We start from the raw sequence: 23,666 nt of genomic DNA, 5'->3' as shown, positions 1-23,666 counted from the left end.
ACATTCTGGCCCCCTAATCACAAATCTTTATTTTTTGATGTTTTAGCAAGAACTTTCTACTTTACTTGTAATTCCATAAATATGTTGCTGATTCATATCTTTAGATCTTTGCATGTAATGTTCTTTCTGCCTGAAATGTCCTTGCTTCCTCCCTGCCTCCTCCAACACCACCCTGAACCCTGGCAAATTCCTCAACCTTCAACATCCAGGGGAGTTTCACCTGTCAAAGTTTAGGATGGGAGGTGAGGGAGAACCATAATCACTACCTTCTGTGTGTAACCATTTATAGGCTCTTGTTTCCTCCAATAAACTATGATCTCTTTGGAGACTAGGATTGCTTTGTTTAATAAATATTTACTAATCAAACAGTGTGACTGGGGCAAAAGGACAACAGCAGTAATATTAGAATGTGATGTCAGAGAGATAACAGGAGTCAAATAATGTAGGAACTTGTAGACCAATGTAAGGGCTCTGGTTTGTACTCTTTGTGTAATGGGACCCATTGAAGGATTTTAAGTAGGGGAGTGACGTGACATGATCTGATTGAGTTCTAAAAGGACTCCTCTGACTGCTGTGTTGCTAATATAGGGGAACCAAGAAACAGGAAGACCCGTTAGGATGCTATCAATAACCCAGGTGAGAAATGATGTTTGTTCAGTCTAGTATGGTAGCTATTGGAGGTAATGAGACATGCTCTGACTCTGGATGCATTTTGAAAGTAGAACCAACAAAATTTTCTCATGGATAGATGTTGAGTGTGAGAGGAGGAAAAGGGTCAAGGATGGCTCTAAAGATTCTGGTTTGAGTAGCTGGAAGGATAAACTTGCTATCAGCTGAAAGGGGATGGCTGTAAATGTCGAAGTTTGGGAAAAGGAAATGGAGTTCAGTATGCACATGTTGAGCTTGAGTTGTTTGTACTGCATCCAGGAGATAATGAAGTTTCTTTTCCCTCTTTCCAAAGGAGACTGAGGAGGGCCATTGAGGAAAGTAGGAATGGGGAGAATATGGTGTCCCAAAAGCCAAATAAAGAGAGCATCTCAGGGAGGAGCCAGTGACACCTGTGTCAGATACTGCTGACAGGTTAAGTAAGATGAGGGTCAAGAACTTCACAATGCATATGCGATGTAAAGTTCACTACTGTCCTTGGCTGTAAAAGTTACTTTGGAATGATGAAAACAAAAACCTGATTGGTATGTGTTTAAGTGATTTGGAGGAGATAAGTCATAGTGAATATAGGCAACTTTTTCCAAGAGCTTTTTTTTACAAAGATCAACAAAAAAAATGGGTATTTGGTTAATGTGGATGTTGGGTAAAAATAACTTTCTTTTGTTTTATTTTTATTTTTTATTTTTGAGATGGAGTCTCACTCTGTCACCCAGGCTGGAGTGCAATGGCACAATCTCGGCTCACTGCAACCTCTGCCTCCCAGGTTCAAGCCATTCTCTGGCCTCAGCCTCCCAAGTAGCTGAGACTACAGGCATGTGCCACCATGCCTGGCTAATTTTTGTATTTTTAGTAGAGATGGGGTTTCACCATGTTGGCCAGGCTGGTCTTGAACTCCTAACCTTAAGTCATCCAACCCTCCTCGGCCTCCCAAAGTGTTGGGATTACGGTCGTGAGCCACCGTGCCAGGCCGCAGACAATTTTCTTTTGATTTTTAACTTTAAGATGGGAGAAATAAACACGTTTGTATGGTGATGGGAATGATTGAGTAAAGTGGAAAAAGTTGGTGTCAGAAGGGGAGAGAAGTTCTGAAGTGTACTTGAAGAGGTAAAAGGAAATGGGTTATAGAAGAGGAGTGGAAGCATTGTCTTTAGGCAGAACCATGGAGAGCTCATCCCGTATTAGGCAAGAAGGCAGAGCTTGATAGTGCTGATGCTAGCGAGTGGGCAAGTGTGATGGATGCAGACTCTGGTGGGTGAGGAGGGGTTGTGGGTGCAGATGCTGATGGGTGGAGAGGTGGTGAGTGAAGATGCTGGTAGGTAGGGAAATGTGGTGGGTGCAGATGCTTGTGGATGGGGAGGAGTGATGGGTGCAGATGGTGATGGCTGGAAGGTGTAGTGAGTGTACATGGTGGTGGGTGCAGATGCTGGTAGGTTGGGAGGGGTGGTTGGTATAGATAATAGTGGGTGGGGAGGGGTGGTGGGTGCAGATGCTGGTGGGTAGAGGAATGTGGTAGGTATAGATCTGTACCTACCACACTTTGCCTGTTAACAGCAGGGGTTCAGGCACGTGGGTTACCAAAAGTTGGATTCATCTAGGATTATGATTTTATAAAATAAATTTGACAAAGACAAAACTTAGCATAGCAGTAGACATTGTAAGTACCAAATCAATATTTATGTAAATGAATATTGTGAGTATAGAAATATTTTGAAATCTGTCAGTAATTGGTAAGCAAGCATATTTCCAAGTTATAGAATGAATAATTAAATTTTATATTATGTATATTAAATAAAAATACTAATGATTCTTGGAAAATTATAAATCTTTTCAGTTTTTCCAAAGGAATGCTAACATTACTGTAACTATTGCTAATACCTTGTATTATGAAACAAAACAAAGTTTTTCATATTATCTATGCATAATCACAAGATTTATTTGTGTGAATGTAAATGAACTACTTGGTTTTAATGACTAATATGTACATAGTATTAGTTCCTTACATTCACTTTTAAAATATTAATATTAATAGCTTCTTTTTCACTGAGTACCTCCTATGTCCCAGGTGAAACTGCCTTTGCAAAGGTTATGACAGTGAGATAAATCTAGCATGGCTGACTCCATCTTGCCTCTAGCCTCACAGGCTGGCTGTTCTCACTCATTCTTAGGTATAGGCCAAGCTAACCATGGGAGGAATTTAGTTTATAGTTTAACGAAGCAAGGATAATAGTCCTATCCTAAAACTAACCCCCTCCTTGCTCAGGGACTGAAAATGGCCTTTCTAAACAAATGAAATGCTATGAGATTAGGATTATGGGGGGACCTGAATTCTGATAAAGTATAGGCATGGTTTTTATAATCCCTTACTAGTTCAGGAGTTATGTGTCCAGAGGTCACAAGATTTGTGACTTCCCCAATTGCTCCTATAGATAATATCATTATTGCGGAGCCTACAGTTGATCTTTTGAGACATTTTTCAGGCTTTTGCATTCTGGCAACAAACTGACTCCACTTGGACACATGCTTCATGACTCAACTGGTCGTGTGGCCTACACCCGGAAGCAGACTCAATGAAGGAGGACAGTTTTCCACAATCTTACTATTTCATTCCCCAACCAATCAGCAGCACCCATTCCCTAGTCCCCTGCCCACCAAATTATCCATAAAACCCTAGCCTCTGAGTTTTCAGGGAGACTGATTTGAATAATAACTCCAGTCCTCCTGTTTGACCTACATTAATTAGATTTGTTCTTTACTGCAATTCCATGATTTCAGTGAATCAGTTTTGTCTGTGCAGTGAGCTAGAAGAGCACATTGGAAAATTACACAGGCATTTAACTAAACATGTTAAATAGAAGTTCATATACAATATTTACAATAACACAATAACCTTTTTTTTTTTTTTAGACAAGGTCTCACTGTGTCACCCAGGCTTGAGTGCAGTGGTACAATCTTGGCTCACTGCAACCCTCTGCTTCCCAGACTCAAGTGATGCTCATGCCTCAGCCTCCCAGGTAGCTGGAATTCCAGGTGTGTGCCACCACACCCAGCAAAATTTTTTAAATTTCTTTTTGTAGAGACAGAGTTTCACCATGTTGGCCAGGCTAGTCTCCAACTCCTGGCCTCAAGTGATCCACTAGCCTCCGCCTCCCAAAGTGCTGCGATTACAGGCGTGAGCCACTGCACCCAGCCTACAATAACCTTTTAAAGAAGTTACTATTCTTCTTCTTTGAAAGATGAGAAAACTGAGGATAAATGCAACCTGTAAGTAGCAAAGCTGGGATTCGTATTCAGGTCAGTTTGACTCCAAAGCCAGGGGGCTATTTATTGAGCCATTGTGACCTCAGTGGTCTACAGTTCTCATCAATCCCATTAATTGGAGAGACCCCAAGACAGAAATCATCCAAAGTTTGGGCCAGTATTCTAAATGCCCATATTTATATTTCCACCTGCAGTTAGGTCAGAGATTCCCACAAACAGCTCTGAACTTGGCCTGTCAAGAGGCCCCCAGACCTTTCTCTCAATTCTAAGCCTCTTATGGCTAGCTCATCTCATTAGCATATTTGCTAGTTAATGCCATTACTCTCATCGAGGTTTTTGAAATATTTTATTGATAAAAATTTAGAGTTCTTTTTTATTCACCTTTGAATTCCCCAAAATAAATAGAATTTCTATTACATAATAGTTACTGAAATACTTTTCTTGAACCAAATGAAAAAAAAATCACTCATCATTTCTTTTATGTTGTGTTGGTCCATAGCCTGTTTGCTATTAAATGCATTCCTTGTTTTTGCTTGGTTTTGCGCTCTGTTTTGTGGGAGAAAGGACCTCGGCAGGCTGCTTTTCCCACTCTGCTGTATTAGCAGGCTTTTGCCTTTGTGAATGGAGATTGGAAAGTGAATGCAAGGAAGAAGTTGGAGTATTTCTCTCTACCTTTTACATTCTGCTTCCCTTCCTGGTAGTGACTGCATGATCTCCCTGGCTCCAGGTCCCATTGGACAGCTCCTCCCTTGGTGGTCCCAGCTTTTGTGAGGAAACCCCAGCTGTGGTTTGAGCTTCTGCTAGGTGGTCTCACCTTCTGGCTTCTGGGAACCCCACCTATGTCCCTCCAATCCTGCAGATAAATGGAGCTTGTCACTATTACTTATCTCTGATTGCCTCATATTCCCTGTCTGGCTTTTCAGCAATCTAATACTTGAGCAACCAAATCTCTGGATTAATGAATTCCCTGATTTTCCTCTATTTTTGCATATCAGGTGTGATTTCTGTTTTCCTGACTAGAAACTGGCTGATACACCTTCCTTTATTTCTAGAAAATATTCCCTCTAGAAATAAAACTCTCTTGGGCTTTTTTCTTCTTTCTATATAAAAGCAAGTCTTGGGCTTTAATACAGTGATCTATCACTCAATATTTAACAAATGACTGAACATTATTTAGGGAAGTCCTATATCAAATTCACCTATATTGGCTTAAAGCACCTCCCACCACCTCAAAGTCACATGTATTCTTTTTGCTTCTTCTTTGAAGGAAATAAGGTTCTAGTCCCTCTGCCTGATACATATTTCTCCTCTTCTTTTCATCTAAGCTACTCCTACAAGTACTTCAAAACTCCATTTAAAGGTAACTTCTAGGAGACATTCACTTACCCTGCCTTACACAGCCTCCAGTGCCCAACTCTCAGTTCAGCACTTTCTGTCTTATGCTTCCTTAGTTCCCAGTTCCTACCTCAGTGGTAACACTCATCACATTCTACTTTAAATGCACAGCTGACTTCTTTTGTGAATTCTGGTAAACCAATGTCTTCAATTGCTGGAAGATCTCTTGAATTTCTGTGCATATACTCAACAGCCTATGTTGTTCTTTCATTTATGAAGATTTTCCCCCAAAATTATTCCTTTATGTTTGGGTTTTATATATATATATATATATTATATATATTTATAGATTATATATAATATATGTTTATAGATTATATATAATATATGTTTATAGATTATATATAATATATGTTTATATATTATATAATATATGTTTATATATTATATATAATATATGTTTATATATTATATAATATATGTTTATATATTATATATAATATATGTTTATATATTATATATAATATATGTTTATATATTATATAATATATGTTTATATATTATATAATATATGTTTATATATTATATATAATATATGTTTATATATTATATATAATATATGTTTATATATTATATATAATATATGTTTATATATTATATATAATATATGTTTATATATTATATATATTTATATATATGTTTATGTATCTATTATATGTGTGTGTGTATATATATATATATATTTTGAGACAGAATCTTACTCTGTCACCCAGGCTGGAGTGAAGTGGCACAGTCTCAGCTCACTGCAACCTCTGCCTCCCAGGTTCAAGTGATTCTTGTGCCTCAGCCACCAGAGTAGCTGGGATTAAAGGCACACCACCACCATGACTGGTTAATTTTAGTATTTTTAGCAGAGACAGGATTTCGCCATGTTGGCCAGGCTGGTCTCAAAATCCCAGACTCAAGCAATCCACCCACCTTGGCTTCCTAAAGTGTTGGGATTACAGGTGTGAGCCACCATGCCTGGCCTCAAAATAGGAAATTAAGCACCCGTGTTCATGCCTTGATAAATTACCTGCTCCTTCTATGTTCTCGGATCCTTTCCTCCTTTTCTTTGCCCATGTGATGTATGTTTTACAATATAAGGTTTTAAATGTTTAATATGTTTTATTTTCTAATTATTCTTTTTTGTCATTTAAAATATTATTTAGACATATCTACTTTATTTAAATTATAAAGTAATAAATAACATATATGATATACATTTCCATAGAAAGTGCCAACATTTTATTAAGTTTTTACCCTATCTAATAACACAACAATGGTAATATAACATTTCACTGTCCAATGTGGTAGCCACCAGCCACAGGTGTCTCATTAGCACTTGAAATTCAGTTGGTCCAAATTAAGATATACACTATAAGTGTAAAATACACACTGGGTTTCAAAGACAAAATAAAGCATATAATATATCCCATTAATACTTTTTATCTTGATTATATTTGAAATGAAAATATTTTGGATATATTAGGCTAAAAAATTGTTATTAAGATCTCACCTATTCCTTTTTATTTTGGTCTTTAAAATGTGGCTACCAGAAGATTTTAAATCACGTAAGTCTTTCACATTATGTTTCTATTGGACAGCACTGATGTAGAACTTGCCAAGTAATAAGTAAATTTGCAGCGGTCACAAGATGTGCTTACCGGTCTAATGTCTGGCACATGTGTATTACACATTGCCAGATTAGGTGAACTAATATAACCATAAAAAATAATAAAATAAGAAGCCCACTGGTTGCCAATGTTTATTAATATGAAGACACAATAATGTACTGTGTATTTTTCAGTGAGATTCAATCTTCGTATTAGCAGGAAAACTTCTTATTCTCATCCATCGAGGCAGTCACATGGAACTATTTCGTCAGATGAGACACTAGAAAAACAATAGAAAATCAGCTGTCCATTTCTACTGTATTTTCTTTCCTTAGAGCAATATGGAGCAAATGGCATAGAGTGCTCCTGATAGGAGCTCTTTTAAATGCAGGTAATGGCACTCAGAATATTCCATGATGATGTTCCAGTAAGAAGTCAGTACATTTGGTATCAGTCAACTGATAATGCATGAAGCTAAAAATATTTCCTAGGCTTGATAGCATTTGGAACCTGCATAAAGTAAGCATTCAATAAATACTTACGAATTTGATTTTGTTTTGATGCTGGTTGGCAAGTTTCTAGCATAAAGCACTGAGAATGATGTGTATATCCAAGTGATTAACAATATATTGATGCTTCATGTGGGCTATGCTGAAAGGATAGTAATCCACCGATGGGCCAGCAGTTACCCCCAGTACAAAATGCAGATGCCAGTTGATTTCATATATTTGTGTTTTAGGAAAGAGCAGAATATATAATGCACACACATACAGACACACACACATATAAAGTACTGAAGTGACAGTTTATGGTGTGTTCACATCTTAAGTTTGTGCATATCCTTTGAGGAAAGTGTTGTTGTCCTCATGCTACACAGTATAAACATTGATTGAGCACTTACTCTGTTGCAATCACTGTGCTAAATGTTTATATGCATTGTAACACTGAATGCTGTCACCAGCCGTATGATGTACATATTATAATTATTTGTACATTACAAATAAAGAAATGAGGGTCAGGGAAGTGCATTAAGGTGACCAATGTAATAGTAAGTAGAAAAGCATCAATTCCAGACTATGCAAGGAGACTCCAGCATCCCTCATATTACTTCAGTCTCATAAACTTTGCTAGACAGACTGACTCAGTGGATGAGAAGCATCCAAGGACTGAAGGGCATCATTACTATTCAAGATCAACATGGTATGTTTTTTAAAATTTTGGATAAATTCTATTTGATTCCTTCACCAGGAAAAGCAGGACCAACTGGGGAGACTGGAGAAACAGAATCTTAGGAAGAAAATGGAAGAAAAAGATAAGCAAACTGTACAGTGAATCATTAATCCAAGTAGGTGCATTAGAAAGTTAGATACTAAAGAATGAGTTATCTTTTAAGATATAAGTGCCAGGCTTAATGCTAAGCACTTTATATGTGTCATTTAAATGTATTTAGTCCTCACAACCCTAAAAAAGTTCTATAATCATCTCTATTTTAGAGATAAGGAAACTGTGACACAGACAGTTCAAATATCTTTACCAAGGCCACATGGCTGGTAAACAGGATAGCTGAAATTCAAACTCAAGGTGTCTAGTTCTAGTGCTTGCACTTTTACCACTATGCCATTCTACCACCCACTCTTATCAGAATAAAATCCAGCCCATTTTAGAATAAATATATGTGCCTCTCCATGCCCTCGACAGTGAATTTTTACTCCTCTGTGTGCATATGTGCACACACATCTGTATGTAGAGGGAATTGTGCTAAAAGACCAAGATCTCTTTTTCCACCTACCAAAGAAAGTTCCTCATAATAAAACCTGTCATTGTCAGAATGCATGAGGAAAAAAATGGAGCGGGAAGTATTTCTTAGATAATTTAACCATCACTAGAGCATAGACAAGTCACCCTAAATATTCCATATACTAGCCTGCATTATCTAGCTTCCTTGTATTTAGATTGGGGTCATGTGACTAGTTCCAGCCAATGTACTATGCACAGAAGTGAATTGTATTATACATAGACTGAGGTGGAAAAATCTCTTCTGTGAGTACTGTAGGGACTTTATTTTCCAGGTGCTAGAGCTAAAAGTTGGTAGAGATTCTGGCAGCATGTGTCCTTGAGTGACTGTGTGAAGCATAATCTCCTCTGACTCATGTTAGATATTTAGTATGGAAAAGAAATTAACCTTTATTGTGTTAAGTCCTTGAGAATTTCAGGTTCTTTTGTTAGTGCACTATAATCCAGTATATTCCGACTAATAGATATCTTACCTGGAGGGCATCTCAGCAGTGTGCTTGACTTTGTATGATGCTAGACCACAGGGACGGAAGGTATATACAGTGTATATATGTATAGCCAGGATCTTCTGTAACATAATTTTCAGAATTGTCCTCTTTGCTTTTCCAAGTCTTTCAATCCATATCATGACTCTGTCCACTCTGTGCCTCTCCTGATCCTCCAGCAGAGCAGGAATAAAACTATAGCATCTACATAACTCTATTGCCTGGATTTGTTCCCTCCCTTAAAGCAGTTTAGAATTACTAGGTGCTTTCTATCTTTCCATTGCTTTTAAACAAACAGTAACAGAAGCAATAGTGACAGCAAAATTTAATACTCCAGAAAATTATAAAAAGAAAAACAACTAACAGCTGATTTTATAGCTACTCTGCTTGTTCTAAACGGCCAACAGTAGCCTCCTTTGCAAACAAGATTGCTAGAATCTGAAATTTTGCCCAAGGAAAATAATTTGTGTTATAAAAATCTAATCCTGTATACAATAATAACAATCAAATATAGGAAGCAGGTTGAGACAACAGGTTGATGCTACGAGTCTTCATAAATATTGGTGATTTCTATGAAATTATTTTCTCTCTTTGATAGACCAATGCCCCTCACCGAATCACCTAATATTAGACCAATTCCTTTGTTTCTGGTCCCTTGCTCTCTTGACATTTATCTGCCACATTCATTAAGGAACCCCAAAAGAGAATGGAGATAATTTTGAATGAAAGAATGGATTTTTAAAGGAGAGAGAAATAATTTACTCCTTTAATTCTACTTTGTTTCTAGAATTATTTACATCACATTTCGAAAATTGCTTTCACATTTTAATCTCAGTTTACTCCCAAAATTTCCTCAGAGCAATCTTTTAAGGTGGCAGGGTAAACATTACCTGAAGATTGCTTGAGAACAGGCGTTCAAGATTAGCTTGGGCAACATAGCAAAACCCTGTCTCTATAAAAATAAAAATAATCAAACAAACAAAATAATGTAGTCAAAGTCATCATCTCAGGGCAGAGAGATAAAACCCTGAGTGACTTGCCTATGGTTATATTGAATGGCAGACTTTTTATAAAAACATGTAATTTAAAGCATTCTATTTTAGGTGGCTCTGGAGTCTATTTTTGGCACAGAAAAAGGTAGCAACGTTAGGAGCACGATGTGGCAGAGACTGCCAATTGTCCCTTGATAGTCAATCTCCCTCTATTCTGCCATAGGAATAGAATTTCTAGGCAGGCATATGGCTGCCCAGAAAAAGAGTCAATGTTCCACCTTCCACTTTCCTTGCAGCCAGGAATGGCCTTGCGTTGAGCAACAAGATGTAAGTAGAATGCTGTGTGGCAGCTTTCAGGAACTGTAGGAGATAGGTGGCAAGCAACTTTTGTTCCTTCTTTTTCATACTTTCTCCATACTGCTCCTCATAATGTGGATATGTCGTCTTGAGCTAAGATACTGAGTGGATGGGGTAGTGACCTAAAAGGCACCTGAGTTGCCAAGGACTTTTCAGAACTACCAGTCCAGCCTTAAACTGCGTAACTTTAGAATTTCACATAAGACAGGAAACAATCTGTATTCTATTTAGGTCGCAATATTTTGGGTCTCCGTTACTTTTAGTTGAATGAATCTAACTCAAAAATGAAGCTGGAAACCATCATTCTCAGCAACCTAACACAGGAACAGAAAACCAAATACCCCATGTTCTCACTCATTAGTGGGAGTCGAACAATGGACATAGGGAGGGGAACAACACACACTGGGGCCTGTTGGGGGGTTGAGGGCTAGAGGAGGGATAGCACTAGAAGAAATACCTAATGCAGATGACGGGTTGATGGGTGCAGCAGACCACCATGGCACGTGTATACCTGTGTAACAAACCTCGAGGTTCTGCACATGTATCCCAGAACTTAAACTATAATAATAATTTTAAAATGGGTATTTTGGCTGGGCATGGCAGCTTATACTTGTGATCCCAGCACTTTAGGAGGCTGAGGCTGGAAGATCGCTTGAGAACAGGAGTTCAAGATTAGCTTGGGCAACATAGCAAAACCCTGTCTCTATAAAAATAAAAATAATCAAACAAACAAAATAATGTAGTCAAAGTCATCATCTCAGGGCAGAGATCCGATTCTTAGGTCAAATATGTATGATAACTATCCTTGATAGAGTCTGTGGAGGGCAGAGGATGCCTATGGTCCCTTGAGATTAGCCTGAGAGTGAATCCTGGCCCTGTGATCTTAGAAATATCAAAACTGATGAAATTGCCATTTCTAGACTGCAGCTTTTTGTCTTCTAAAATCTGGATATTTTCATGCATCTTTGGTGCAGAACTTTCTAGATGAACATACATGTGACATGAGGGATGTTCTGTCTCCATTTCCTTCCTTCTTCTTCCTTCCAGTGTTGGTAGAAAAACAGTCTTCTAGCATAGTACGTTGATGTGTGCTGCTGGAGGTAAGAAGGGAATATTTGGATTGTAGATGCCCAGCTATGAAGAATGCCTGCAGCTATGGAGGAACTAGGAAGAAATGTATCTATGACTTTGATCTGAGAGAAGGGAAACAGCAAGCCAGGAGCAGAAGGGTAGAAAAGGGAAGCTGGGGGAGATGAGAGGATTCCCAAGTGCTAACTCAGTATAGGTCTAAAGTGATCAGGAAAAATGAAGAATTTAAATGACTTTTTATGTGTATTGTTGAGAGATTAACAAGATGCTTGCTTCCATTACTGTATTGTATTCATCTGCCCTTATGTCTGCTCAGTGCTGTGGGTCTAGGAAAGGGGTTACATAGAGTAGAGCCTTTCTTATAAAATGGACATGTTTGTGGCAGTGTGACTGGGGGGACCACTTAGAAGGAAAATAGCCTGTTGGTAAAATGAGAACTTAAAGCAATATATTTTTTAATGACTAGACTTAGACTGTCCTGATGAGGAAGAACTGTTCCTTATAGTTGGAGAAAGATGTGTGTGCTCTTGCTTGGGGTCTTGCTCAAGGCAGATGAAATAACTGTTTTCTTTGGGGCTCAGTGACAAAGTAGGGCACAGCGTTAGAGGGAGAGGAGCATTCTTCTATTTCATCAGGGAAGCCAGCATCCTTCTCCCATTCATGTAGTTCAACACCAGCATTCTTGGCAAGAACTTTGGCATTCACGCAGCTGGCATCATGTGCAGTGAGGACTGCTCTCAAGTAGTTCCCAGGTCCTAGGGAATGAGAGCTAGAGCAAGGGTAGGAAACATGGCAGACATTCGGGGGAGAATGAAACTGACAACTGATTGATGGGCATATGATTCACCCTTTTGTAGACCTCCTAAAGAGTTGAGGACACTTTGGAGAAGGGAACGTTAGGATTCTCACTGAGATGGTGGGAAAAGGAGGGGCTAAGGGCCATCAAAATCTGGGCATAAGGTGAGTCATAGGGTAATAGAGGACTCATCAAAATAGCAGACTTAAGGTTTTTTAGACAAAAGGAGGCTGTACAAAGGCCTAGAGAAAAGTGAGAACACAGCATCTTCTCAGAGCTCAGAGTGCAAGAAATTCTAAAAGGGCATGTGGTTGACAATTGTGCAGCAGAGACCATAACTTTACGTAGCGACTAGTAAGAATGCCAGCTAACCAACTTAATGGCTTAGCTCTAGCTCCTTTTAGGGATCAGTTCTGGGGAGATTCAAAGAGGGTTTTCATTTTTAAAAGAAAAAAGAACCAGGCTCCAGTCAATACAGAATCTTATTCAGATTTTAAAATATGAGATGAATGGAATACTACAAAGTCATATAAAAGAACAAAATTATGTCCTTTGCAGCAACATGGATGCAGCTGGAGACCATTATCCTAAGCAAATTAACACAGGAACAGAAAACCTAATTCCTCCTGTTCTCACTTGTAAGTGGGAGCTAAGCATTGAGTATACATGAACATAAAGACCCTGAGGATTACTAGAGAAAGGAGAATGGGATGAGGGCCAAAGGCTAAAAGACTTCCTGTTGGGTCCTATGCTTACTACCTGGGTGATGGGATCAATCGTATCCCAAACCTCAGCATCACACAATGTGCCCATGTAACGAACCTACACATGTACCCCTGAACTTAAAAGTTGAAGTTTCTTAAAAAATGAAGGCAAGGACGGGCGCAGTGGCTCATGCCTGTAATCCCAGCACTTTGGGAAGCTGAGACGGGCAGATCAGGAGGTCAGGAGATCGAGACCATCCTGGCCAAGATAGTGAAACTCCATCACTACTAAAAATACAAAAATTAGCTGGGCGTGGTGGCTCACGCCTCTAGTCCCAGTTGCTCGGGAGGCTGAGGCAGCAGAATCACTTGAACCTGGAAGGCAGAGGTTGCAGTGAGCCGGGATGGTGCCACTGCACTCCAGCCTGGCAACAGAGTGAGACTCTGTCTCAAAAAAAAAAAAAGAAAAAAGAAAAGAAGGCAAAATAAAGGTGTTTTCAAACAAACAGAAAAAATGAAGTGAAATTTTTATAACATAAACAAATAAATAAATAAAGTAAATACATCTCCCTTTTGGCACCATGGTATTTTTATTCAGTATCAGTCATTCTTCCATTCTCAGATCAGCAAATCTCTAATATAATAACAAAAAAGCTAAGTACTTCTATCTCTGAGCAATTTCTTTTGATATGACATTTCTGCAGACACTACTATTTTTAAAGGGACAATCCTGAAATAATAATTTTTTTTTTTAAAGAGTGCTTTTGTGTGAGTTGGTACATTTAAGGATTAAAAAAATATAGGTCATAGGGCTTTTGAAGTAGGTGGAAAGAGCATATATTATAGTCTCGTGTACTATTCTGGAAGATGACAAGCAGCTTAATTTTAGTAAACTAAGTTGACCCTAGAATGATAAAAGACATAAAAAGGCCATTGTGATTTGCAACTTGAGCAGATAGGTTGTGAGGTAATTAAGAGTGTTTGCCACAGCAGCAACTGCCTGGTTTTCATTCTTGCCACCCCCGCTCCTGCCTCAGGATTCTTCCAGATGTACAAAACAACACCAACTTTTGCACAAGTAGATCTCTGAAAATTGTTACTGATTACTGAGAATCTTTTCAGTTCTATATATGGAGAGACTTACACTTGATAACAAATGGCTCTTTCTAGAAACATAATAGTAATAGTAATCATTGTGTCAAAGAGATAGATATCTGTACCCTTATGTTCATAGCAGCATCATGCATAATAGTCAAGATACAAAAACCACCTAAGTGTGTATCATAGATAGGATAAATGGGTAAAAAAAAGTGTGGTCTGTGTATACGTGTTTGTGTATATCCTTATATATATGTATATATGTACACACACATATACACAGACCACATTTTCAAAATATAATATTATTGATGCAGGAGTTAAAAAGAAATTATTTAGGCAGATAGTGAGAGTAAGAAAGTCCTCAGTAAGGTTTTCCTTTTAATGAAAAGCATCCCCAAAATAATTTCTTTCTAACAAAAAGCAACTTGTAAAATCAAGCCACAGGCATAGATAAGGAAGCTGGAAGCTAGCAGTGGTGAATGCCAGCAGCTGTGCCTATAGGAAAAGGCTACCTGGGGGCTAGGCATGTCCAACATGGAGGCTCCATCTTCCCTTTTCCTTGTCAACCACGTGCACAGTAAGGAGCAGACAACATGGCGCTGGCCAAGTGGAGACTCCATTTGCATAATAAAAGATTAGAGTGTGGTGGCCAGCTTCCTCTTGCACTATGTAACCATCACACTTAGTCCAACCAATCTTTGGGCCCTATGTAAATCAGACATCACCACCTCACTCCTGTCTATAAAACCCTGTGCACTCTGCTGTGGGCCAGAAGTCCCATTCAGGCGCCCTTCTCTCTCCAGGAGAGAGAGCTGTTCTCCTTTCTCTTTCTTTTGCCTATTAAACCTCCACTCCTCAACTCACTTCTTGTGTGTCTGCATACTTGATTGCCTTGGCATGAGATGACAGACCTTAGGTATTTACCCCAGACAATGATGCCACTTCATTATATTAACATAATATTTCTCTCCCTCCCTCTCACTCTCTCTCCCTGGCCATATACATATATATGTGTATGTATATATGTGTGTGTGTGTGTGTGTGTGTGTGTGTGTGTATGTGTATATATATATATATATATACGTATATATGTATATGTGTATATATGTATATATATGTATATATATGTGTGTGTGTATATATATATGTGTGTATATATATATATTTAGCATTATGTCCTCCAGATTCATCCATGTTGTCACAAATGGCAGGATTTCCTTCCTTCTTTTTTAACGCTGCATAATATTTCTCTCTCTCTAGGTGGAAAGCACCTAACAGCAACATTGTAAACCAATGTTTCTCAAAATGTAGTCCCTGGGCCAGCAGGATCAGCATCACCTGGGAACTTGATAAAAATGCAAATTACTGTGCCTCACCCTGGATCTACTAAATCAGAAACTCTGGGGTGGAGCCCAGCAATCTGGTTTTAGAAGTCCTTCAGGTGATACTGATACATACTCAATTGAGAACCAGTGTTGTGGGCAAAGCTCTCTTGGTTTTAAAAAATAGGAATCTACTTAATCTAGCTCAAACAAATATATCTTACTGAAAACCAGAATAATTATGAGTAGCTAAAACAGGCAGTCTCTGAAATATTGGTGCCTTTACTCAGAAGTTTATTTTTTGCTTATGTTGTGGTCCCTTGTTGGTTGGAGGACCTCCATGTTGTAGATTTGATGTCTGGAACTCTTGGACTCTAAGGTTACTGTACAAGAGGAAAAGATAGCTGTAGGGTTAGATTTTCCACAGTGTTTTAAACTGCCAGGTCTGGCACATGAAAAAATGTTTAATATCACTAATCATTAGAGAAATGCAAATCAAAACCACAATGGGATACCATCTCACATCGGTCAGAATGGCTATTACTAAAAAGTAAAAAACTAACAGATGCTGGCGAGGTTGCAGAGAAAAGGGAACACTTATACACTGCTAGTGGGAATGTAAATTAGTTCAGCCATTCGGGAAAGCAGTTTGGTGATTTCTCAAATCAAACAGAACTACTATTTGACCCAACAATCCCATTACTGGGTATATACCCAAAGGAATATAAGTCATTCTACCATAAAGACACCAGCACACTTATGTACATCACAGCACTATTCACAATAGCCAAGACATGGAATCAACCTAGATGCCCATCAACAGTAGACTGGATAAAGAAAATGTTATGTGTATATAGTTATATACATATATAAATATATATAAATGTTATGTGTGTGTGTGTGTATGGAATACTATGCAGCCATATAAAAGAATGAAATTATGTCCTTTGCAGCAACATGGATACAGCTGGAGGCCATTATCCTAGGTGAATTAACACAGGAACAAATAACCAAATACCACAGGTTCTCATGTATAACTGGGAGATAAACATTGAGTACACATGGGCACAAAGACGGGAACAATAGACACGGGCTTACTTGAGGGTGGAGGGTGGGAGGGGGGTGAGGATTGAAAAACTACCTATCAGGTAGTATGCTCACTACCTGGGTGATGAAATCATTTGTACACCAAACCCCAGTGACACGCAACTTACTCATGTAACAAACCTGCACATGTACCCCGCTAAACCTAAAATAAAAGTTGGAAGAAAAAAATACATAAACAAAATTATTGTTTTGCTGCCAGTAGAGTCTGTGGTCACCTGGGCTGGCACATGGGTAACAGCCAAGGGCCCTCACCTCCCTCCCAATCCCCTCCAGAGGCTCCCCATTCTATTATGCATAGCCGTTTATTTCTATGTGGAATGAGGCTGTAATTCTGAAAAACTGTTGTAATTTATTTTCTGCTAGACCAGTTAGCAAGAGTTCTCTAAATATATTATTATCATAGGAAAATAGCAACAACAAAATAAAGTGCCAGGTCTGGAAGTGACCTGTATCAGTGCTTCTCAGACTTTACTGTGAATCAGAATCACCTGAGACCTTGTTAAAATAAGGATTCTGACTCAGGAGGTCTCAAGTGGAACCTGGGATTCTGCATGTCTAACAATTGTCAAGGAGATGATGATGCCACTGTCCCTTAGAAGCAAGGGCTTATCTCTCTTCTGCACATATCTCATTAGGCCCAACCCTTCTGTTGGTCCCAGCCTAACTGCAAAGGGGTCAAGAAACATAGTCTTCATGTGTGATCAGTAAGAGGCATTGTTTCTGCCACACGAGACTACAATAGCAACCTGCGCCCTAACTCCCAGAACCTGCCTTGTTAACTTACAGAGGACAAAAAAGACTTTTAAGATGTGATTAAAAATCTTGAGATGGGGATATTATCCTGGATTATCTGGGTAGGTCTAATGTAATCACTAGGAGATTTTCCTGGAGTATTTGGGTGGGTTCAATGTAAAGGAGCAATGTGGAGATTATAATAGGGACATAATAGAGAAGGTCATGTGACAACAAAAATAGAGGGAGGCAAGCTATGATATTGGAAGCAGAGGCTGGAGTGATGCCACAGCATCCATCATTGGAGTGTAGAAGGGGGCCACAAATCAGTGAATGGCAGTGGCCTCTACAAGCTGGAAAAGACAAGGAATGGATTCTCCCCTGATGCTTCAGAGGGAATGCAGCTCTGCCAAGACATTGAATTTAGCACAGTGAGACCTATTTTTAACTTCTGAGCTCCAGAACTGTAGGATAATAAATGTATGATGCTTTAGTCACCAAGGTTGTGATAATTTGTTACAGCAGCAATGGAAAACTAATACGGTCACTCCCCTCACTCCTTTTTTTTCATATCTGTTCCTACTCTTCTCTCTTAGTGGGCTTTCATTGCGTTTTATCCTGTACATGACTCTGTGATATCGGCTCCAAGTCTATATGCTGATATTTTAGCCCACTTACTTCCAATTGCTGGAATTTCCATCTCTTATACAGATTTGCAGGTGAAAAGAAGTGTTTAGATAAGTTTATGAATGTGCCTCCTCTAGGGTCAGTTAATCTTGTCCTATTAAATATGATCAAGGATTAAGTTCACCTGGTTAATGTCCAGTTAGCAGAAGCTGATAATAGGACTAGTAATTATAAATGTATTGAATATAAAAGAAAAGAAAAGAAAAAAGATTGTCTTATATTTATTAGTTACTATACTAGATTCTTTGTGAGGATCAATGCTGAAGTAATGTATCCAAGATCTCAAGATAATGTGTGGTAGAATCAAGACGTAAACCCTTATCTCACATCATTGCTTACACTCTCTCTGCATCTGGTTTTCAGAGAACACAGGAGCAGGTTAAACACTCAGAAAACAACCAGCTCTTTTTAAAGGTATAGACAAAGAAAAAAATACTTTGAGTATGTTTGACCTTCTAAATTGCCAAATTGATATGCTATTCACTTTTTAGGCTTTCTCTTACATGACTTTCACATATCATTTCATTATTGACTACTTTCCTTCTCTTTGAAAAATAATTTTTCCTGCACTTTTATTTTATTTATTTATTTTTATTTTTTTGAGATGGAGTTTCACTCTGTCACCAGGGCTGGAGTGCAGTGGCATGATCTTGGCTCACTGGAACCTCCGCCTCCCCAGTTCAAGCAATTCTCCTGCCTCAGCTTCCCAAGTAGCTGAGATTACAGGCACCCACCATCACACTAGCTAATTTTTGTATTTCTGTAGAGATGAGGTTTCACCATGTTGGCCGGGCTGGTCTCGAACTCCTGACCTCAATTGATCTGCCTGCCTCGGCCTCCCAAAGTGCTGGGATTACAGGAGTGAGCCACTGTGTCAGGCCCCTGCACTTTTTAAATTTAACATTTTATCATGAACTGTTATCCATGTTATTGAATATTTTTATAAAACTTATTTTCTATTGTTGGATGAACTTTGGCTGATCTAACCACTTTCTTATGATTAAACAAGTTATTTTCATTTGTTTTTCATGATTACAAGGAATATTGTAAACATCCTTACTACCTTATTCTTCATCTGCATTTCTGATTTTTTCTTTAGGTCACATTACTAGAGGTAGGATTGCAGGAAGATATATATATATATACACACACACACATATATGCCCATATTATTATCCATATCCATATCTACATCTACTATGGGGATATGTATATTATATATATAAATACACATACAGATATACACATATATACATATATACTTTTTTTCTCTCCATCTTGTGCTTACAGGAAAATATATATTATTTTAAGATAGTCACTGTAAATTTTCAGCAGCATATAGGAGGGTGCTTGTCATCTTAATTTCATCAATTTGAGTGCATGTGTACATGCGTGTATATTTGTCAGTTTGTGAGATAAAAAATTATAGTTGGCATTTTTTCATAACAACTAGTGAACATTTTCTCATTTGTTTATTTGCATTTCTTTGGAGAATTGTTGGTTCGTCTCATTTGGTCACTTTTACATGTGCAAAAGAATTACATTTATTTTAATAAAGAATATTAATATAGCCAAATATAAGTCATTTTCTTCATAATTTTCTTTTAATGAGTCAATGGAAATGAGTTAAAATTCAATTCGACTAGATTACCATGTGCTAGGTTAAGACAAGCAATACTTGGTACCTGCTTTTGGGAAGGTTATAATCCATCAAGATAGAGAAATACATGGATAACAGGCAATAATGCAATGTGATGTGGGCTACAGGATGTTCTGCCTGCTATAAAATCACAGAGAAAGGAGCAACCAATCCCTAGGGTCAGAGCAGCCTTCTCCAAAGATGTTCACAGATATTTTCTAATAGGTACATGGGGATATATGTTCAGGGGAGAGGTGGAGTGTGATCTTCAAGGACATCTTAGAACAAGAAGACTGCCAGGAAACGAAGCTGAAAGGCCTTTAAAACCCAGTTTCTTGGTATCAAACATGTAGCTGAGGTCATCCCTGGGTTTCTTCAGAAGGTGCTTGAGAACTAATGTCTGTAGTTTTCATTTCCTCTAGCACTTGACTATGCAAAGAGCTCTATCAAGTTAATTACAGAAGACAGACCCCACCTGTTCAGCCTGAGGCGCTCAGGTGCCTTCCAGTCAGCTGCAGAGGATGAGTCACTGAGCATTCCCTGGTGCTTTGTTGCCTGGAAATGGGAAAGACGACCATGGCTGTGGCATTTTGAAGGAATCCAATTAGCAGTTTAGTTGGAACTATCCCAAAGCTCACCTCCAGGCCATTTGCATTCTTGACCTTTGAAGTGAGTTGCAGTCTAAATTTCCAAGGTGAGGTGATGGTTGGGAAGCCCAATCTGAAGGCCCTGGCACCTCTGTTTTGACTGTGCTAGGTTGTTATCAAAGGCTTTAGAGAACAGAAATCAAGGGGAGGTGTCCTAACGGGCTGGAGAGGCAGTGAGATGTTGATGATGGTTTAGATAGGTGAGGGTGGTGAGTAAGGGGGAAAAGAGCAAGGTATACCCGTGATTCAAACTCATTAACAGGACATTAGGACCAACATATAATATATGACGAGTGTTGGTCTTAAACTTAACAAACCTGTTTCATGAACTTCAAGGATGGGGAACAGATTTGCCTTGTTATTTCTTGAACAGTCAGCAAGCATTTACTGAACTGGTAAGCCAGATCCATTCTAGGCACTGCTTATGACCACGAGAGTTAGACTTCACAAAGAAATATTCTTTAAAATGTAAACTGGCATTTGGAATCAAATGTTAAAAATCAGAGGCTGTCTTATTTCCTTTGTATACTTGGAGTTCTGAGGTTTAAGACTTTAAAACTGCAATTAAGACTTCTAGTTTTTCCTAGGAGATTTACCCCAGTGCAGGTGGCTGCCACCAGGTGAGAGATAGAACTAGATATTGCCATCAGCTGCTCAGCCTTCCTGCTCTCTGGCAGGTGCAGCTGAACACGCAGCCGCCACAACCTGGAGGCTTACTGTGCCTATCCATAAATGAAATGCGATGGACAGCAAAAATGAGCCCTATTACTAAATCACAGATTCCTACTGCTGAGAGCACAGTTGCAAAACAAGAAAATACCTAAGTGTTTAAATTATCTGTTACCTATTTGAGATGATAATTCTGACTTTGTTCCCTGATAGCATTTTACTTTTATCCAAAGCCCTTTTTCTGCAGAAACTTTCCCCACATTTGCACTGCCTAAATTTTGTTAGTTTCCCTTTACTTGTATACCATTAATTTAGATAAAAGTCCTTATTAGACGAATTCACCTAGGTATACTTTTTTTTTTGAGGTGGAGTCTCACTCTGTCACCCAGGCTGGAGTGCCGTGGTGCGATCTCGGCTCACTGCAACATCCGCTTCCCGGGTTCAAGTGATTCTCTTGCCTCAGCCTCGTGAGTAGCTGGAACTACAGGTGTGTGCCACCATGCCCAGCTAATTTTTTGTATTTTTAGTAGAGACTGGTTTTCACCTTGTTAGCCAGGATGGTCTCTATCTCCTGACCTCATGGTCCACCTGCCTCAGCCTCCCAAAGTGCTGGGATTACAGGTGTGAGCCAGCGCACCCAGCCAGTATACTGTTTTTGAAGATTCTGTAAATCCATTTTGGAATAAAGTGGGGTGCAAATAATTAGTGGTGCTCTGTCTATGTCAAGCTCTGGCTCTTCCAGGTGTGGACTGACACCGAATGCATCTGAGAATCTCTGGCCCTTAGAAGAGGTACCAGGAAGAGCACACATAGCCAAGGCTGAGGGTGGGGCTTGAGTGATACTCTAGGATTCTGTAACTCCTCCCTCAGAAGAGCATGGTATATGCACTACAGTGTTTAGGAAGCAGGAAGGGTCCTAGCGTCCGGGCCCTTCTGCTATCCTTGGGGTCTTAGAGAAACTACTGAAGAAGGAATAGAGAACAGGGCTTGTCAGAGGTGGGGGAGCTTTTGAGACAATTGGTTCTAGTAGAACCAATTCCTGCAAGTAGGCTTCTCCTTCTTGCTCAAGGCCTGTGGTTGACGTCTCAGTCAATCATGATGTCTCCACTTGCCTTTGTCCATTGAATCTCAACACTTCCTGAGAACCCTTCCAGGCCAACACACCAGACAATAACCCCTGTAGCCAAGATGGAGGGAGACGCATGCTCAGGTCTCCCTTTGGGAAAGGACTTGCTGCCTACCTGCCAAGAGTAGAGTTACTAGCAGCCTTCAGCTATTAGGTCCTTCAGGATCTGTCTCGGCTTTTGAGTTGAGGTTCTTCCATGGGCATCTCCTTTCCAATGCTTGAGCAGGGCTGTGGTGCAAGGACTCAGCCATTTCTCTCCAATGTGGGACACCTCTAAAGGACAATCTGTCCTCCAGAGCTCCCAGATAGGCAAGTAAAGATCACTCTCCCTGCCCATTCCTTCCTTTTCTTCATTTTCCTTTACAGGTATCACTCTCTAATAAATATTTTGCATCCCTCTCTATCATGTCTGTACCCCTAAAACCCCAACTAGTTATAAGTACTAATCAGCTTAGCAAGAAAGACACACCAACATTTATGGAACATTTATGTGCTAGAAATTATTCTAAGTAATCAACATGTATTCTCTTTTTAAATCCTGGAACAATGATATGTGCTAAGTACTATTATTATTTATATTTTAATGATGAAGAGACAGGCACAGAAGACTTTAGTGACTTGTTCAAGGTCAAACAACTAGGTGGAATCAAGATTTGAGTGTCAACAATCTGACTCCAGGGCTCCTAATTGCTTTGCTGAGCTATCTTATTTGCCATTCCTAGGCTAGCTTAACTACTTTACTCATCTCTTGCTACTACTATTTAAGCAAGGAGATTTGCCCTTGGGGTAAACAGTTAGTATATATCTGGGAGAAGATGGGTCCTTTCATTCTTTTTCCGGTATTTCCAGCTCATGGTATGTTGCCTAGCACGTAGCAGGAGCCCAATAAAGTTTTGATGATGGATGAAGACAGAAGAATTGAAAATCCTATCATCCTGACTGAGATAAAAGAACATGGTAGGAAAAATGATAGTTTACTGTGAATGATAGTTTACTATGATGGTGACTGCATATGGGGTAGGCGTGACAGGAAAAGAGATAATTTATAGACTGTAAAAACTCTTTGCGACTTATGATTTTAGATTCACTCTAATTTCAGCATAGCATCAGCCCTCATTCTGGCTGGTGTGCCAATGTAGGAGAAATTATAAAGCAGTTAATTCTAATTTGTCTGATGCTTAAGATACAGTTGTATGAATCTATACTTTTCTTTAACCAAAACAGAACAGTATCCTTTAAAACTTAACTGAGATGTTGAAGGTTAACAGGTATCTCTGAGAAGAAAGTTGTCTTTGTGTTTTAAAACATAGTTGGTAGTCATTCAATTACCTTCTTCTCATCCTTATTCTGCAATCCATACTGGGTTGGTAACTCTGTAGATACTGGTTTTATAATTAATATTATGTATTTAGTAGGCAATAAATTTTTATTGTATTTTAATAAATTAACCTTGCTAACTAATGCGGAAAACTATAATACCATAAATGTAGGGAATAATAGAGTCG

General features: G+C 38.9%; 1 long non-coding RNA gene across 1 annotated transcript in view; it reads left to right on the top strand.

Moving 5' to 3' along the window:
* LOC129525621 (uncharacterized) overlaps positions 1–23,666 on the top strand; it is a 289,944-nt gene that overhangs the window by 87,898 nt on the left and 178,380 nt on the right. The gene's annotated exons all lie outside the window — the stretch shown is intronic.

This window comes from Gorilla gorilla, chromosome 9 (assembly GCF_029281585.2).
Source record: "Gorilla gorilla gorilla isolate KB3781 chromosome 9, NHGRI_mGorGor1-v2.1_pri, whole genome shotgun sequence".
Classification (NCBI taxonomy): Eukaryota; Metazoa; Chordata; class Mammalia; order Primates; family Hominidae; genus Gorilla; species Gorilla gorilla.
Note: the sequence above shows the minus strand (reverse complement) of the source record. Positions and strands in the feature narration are given on the sequence as shown.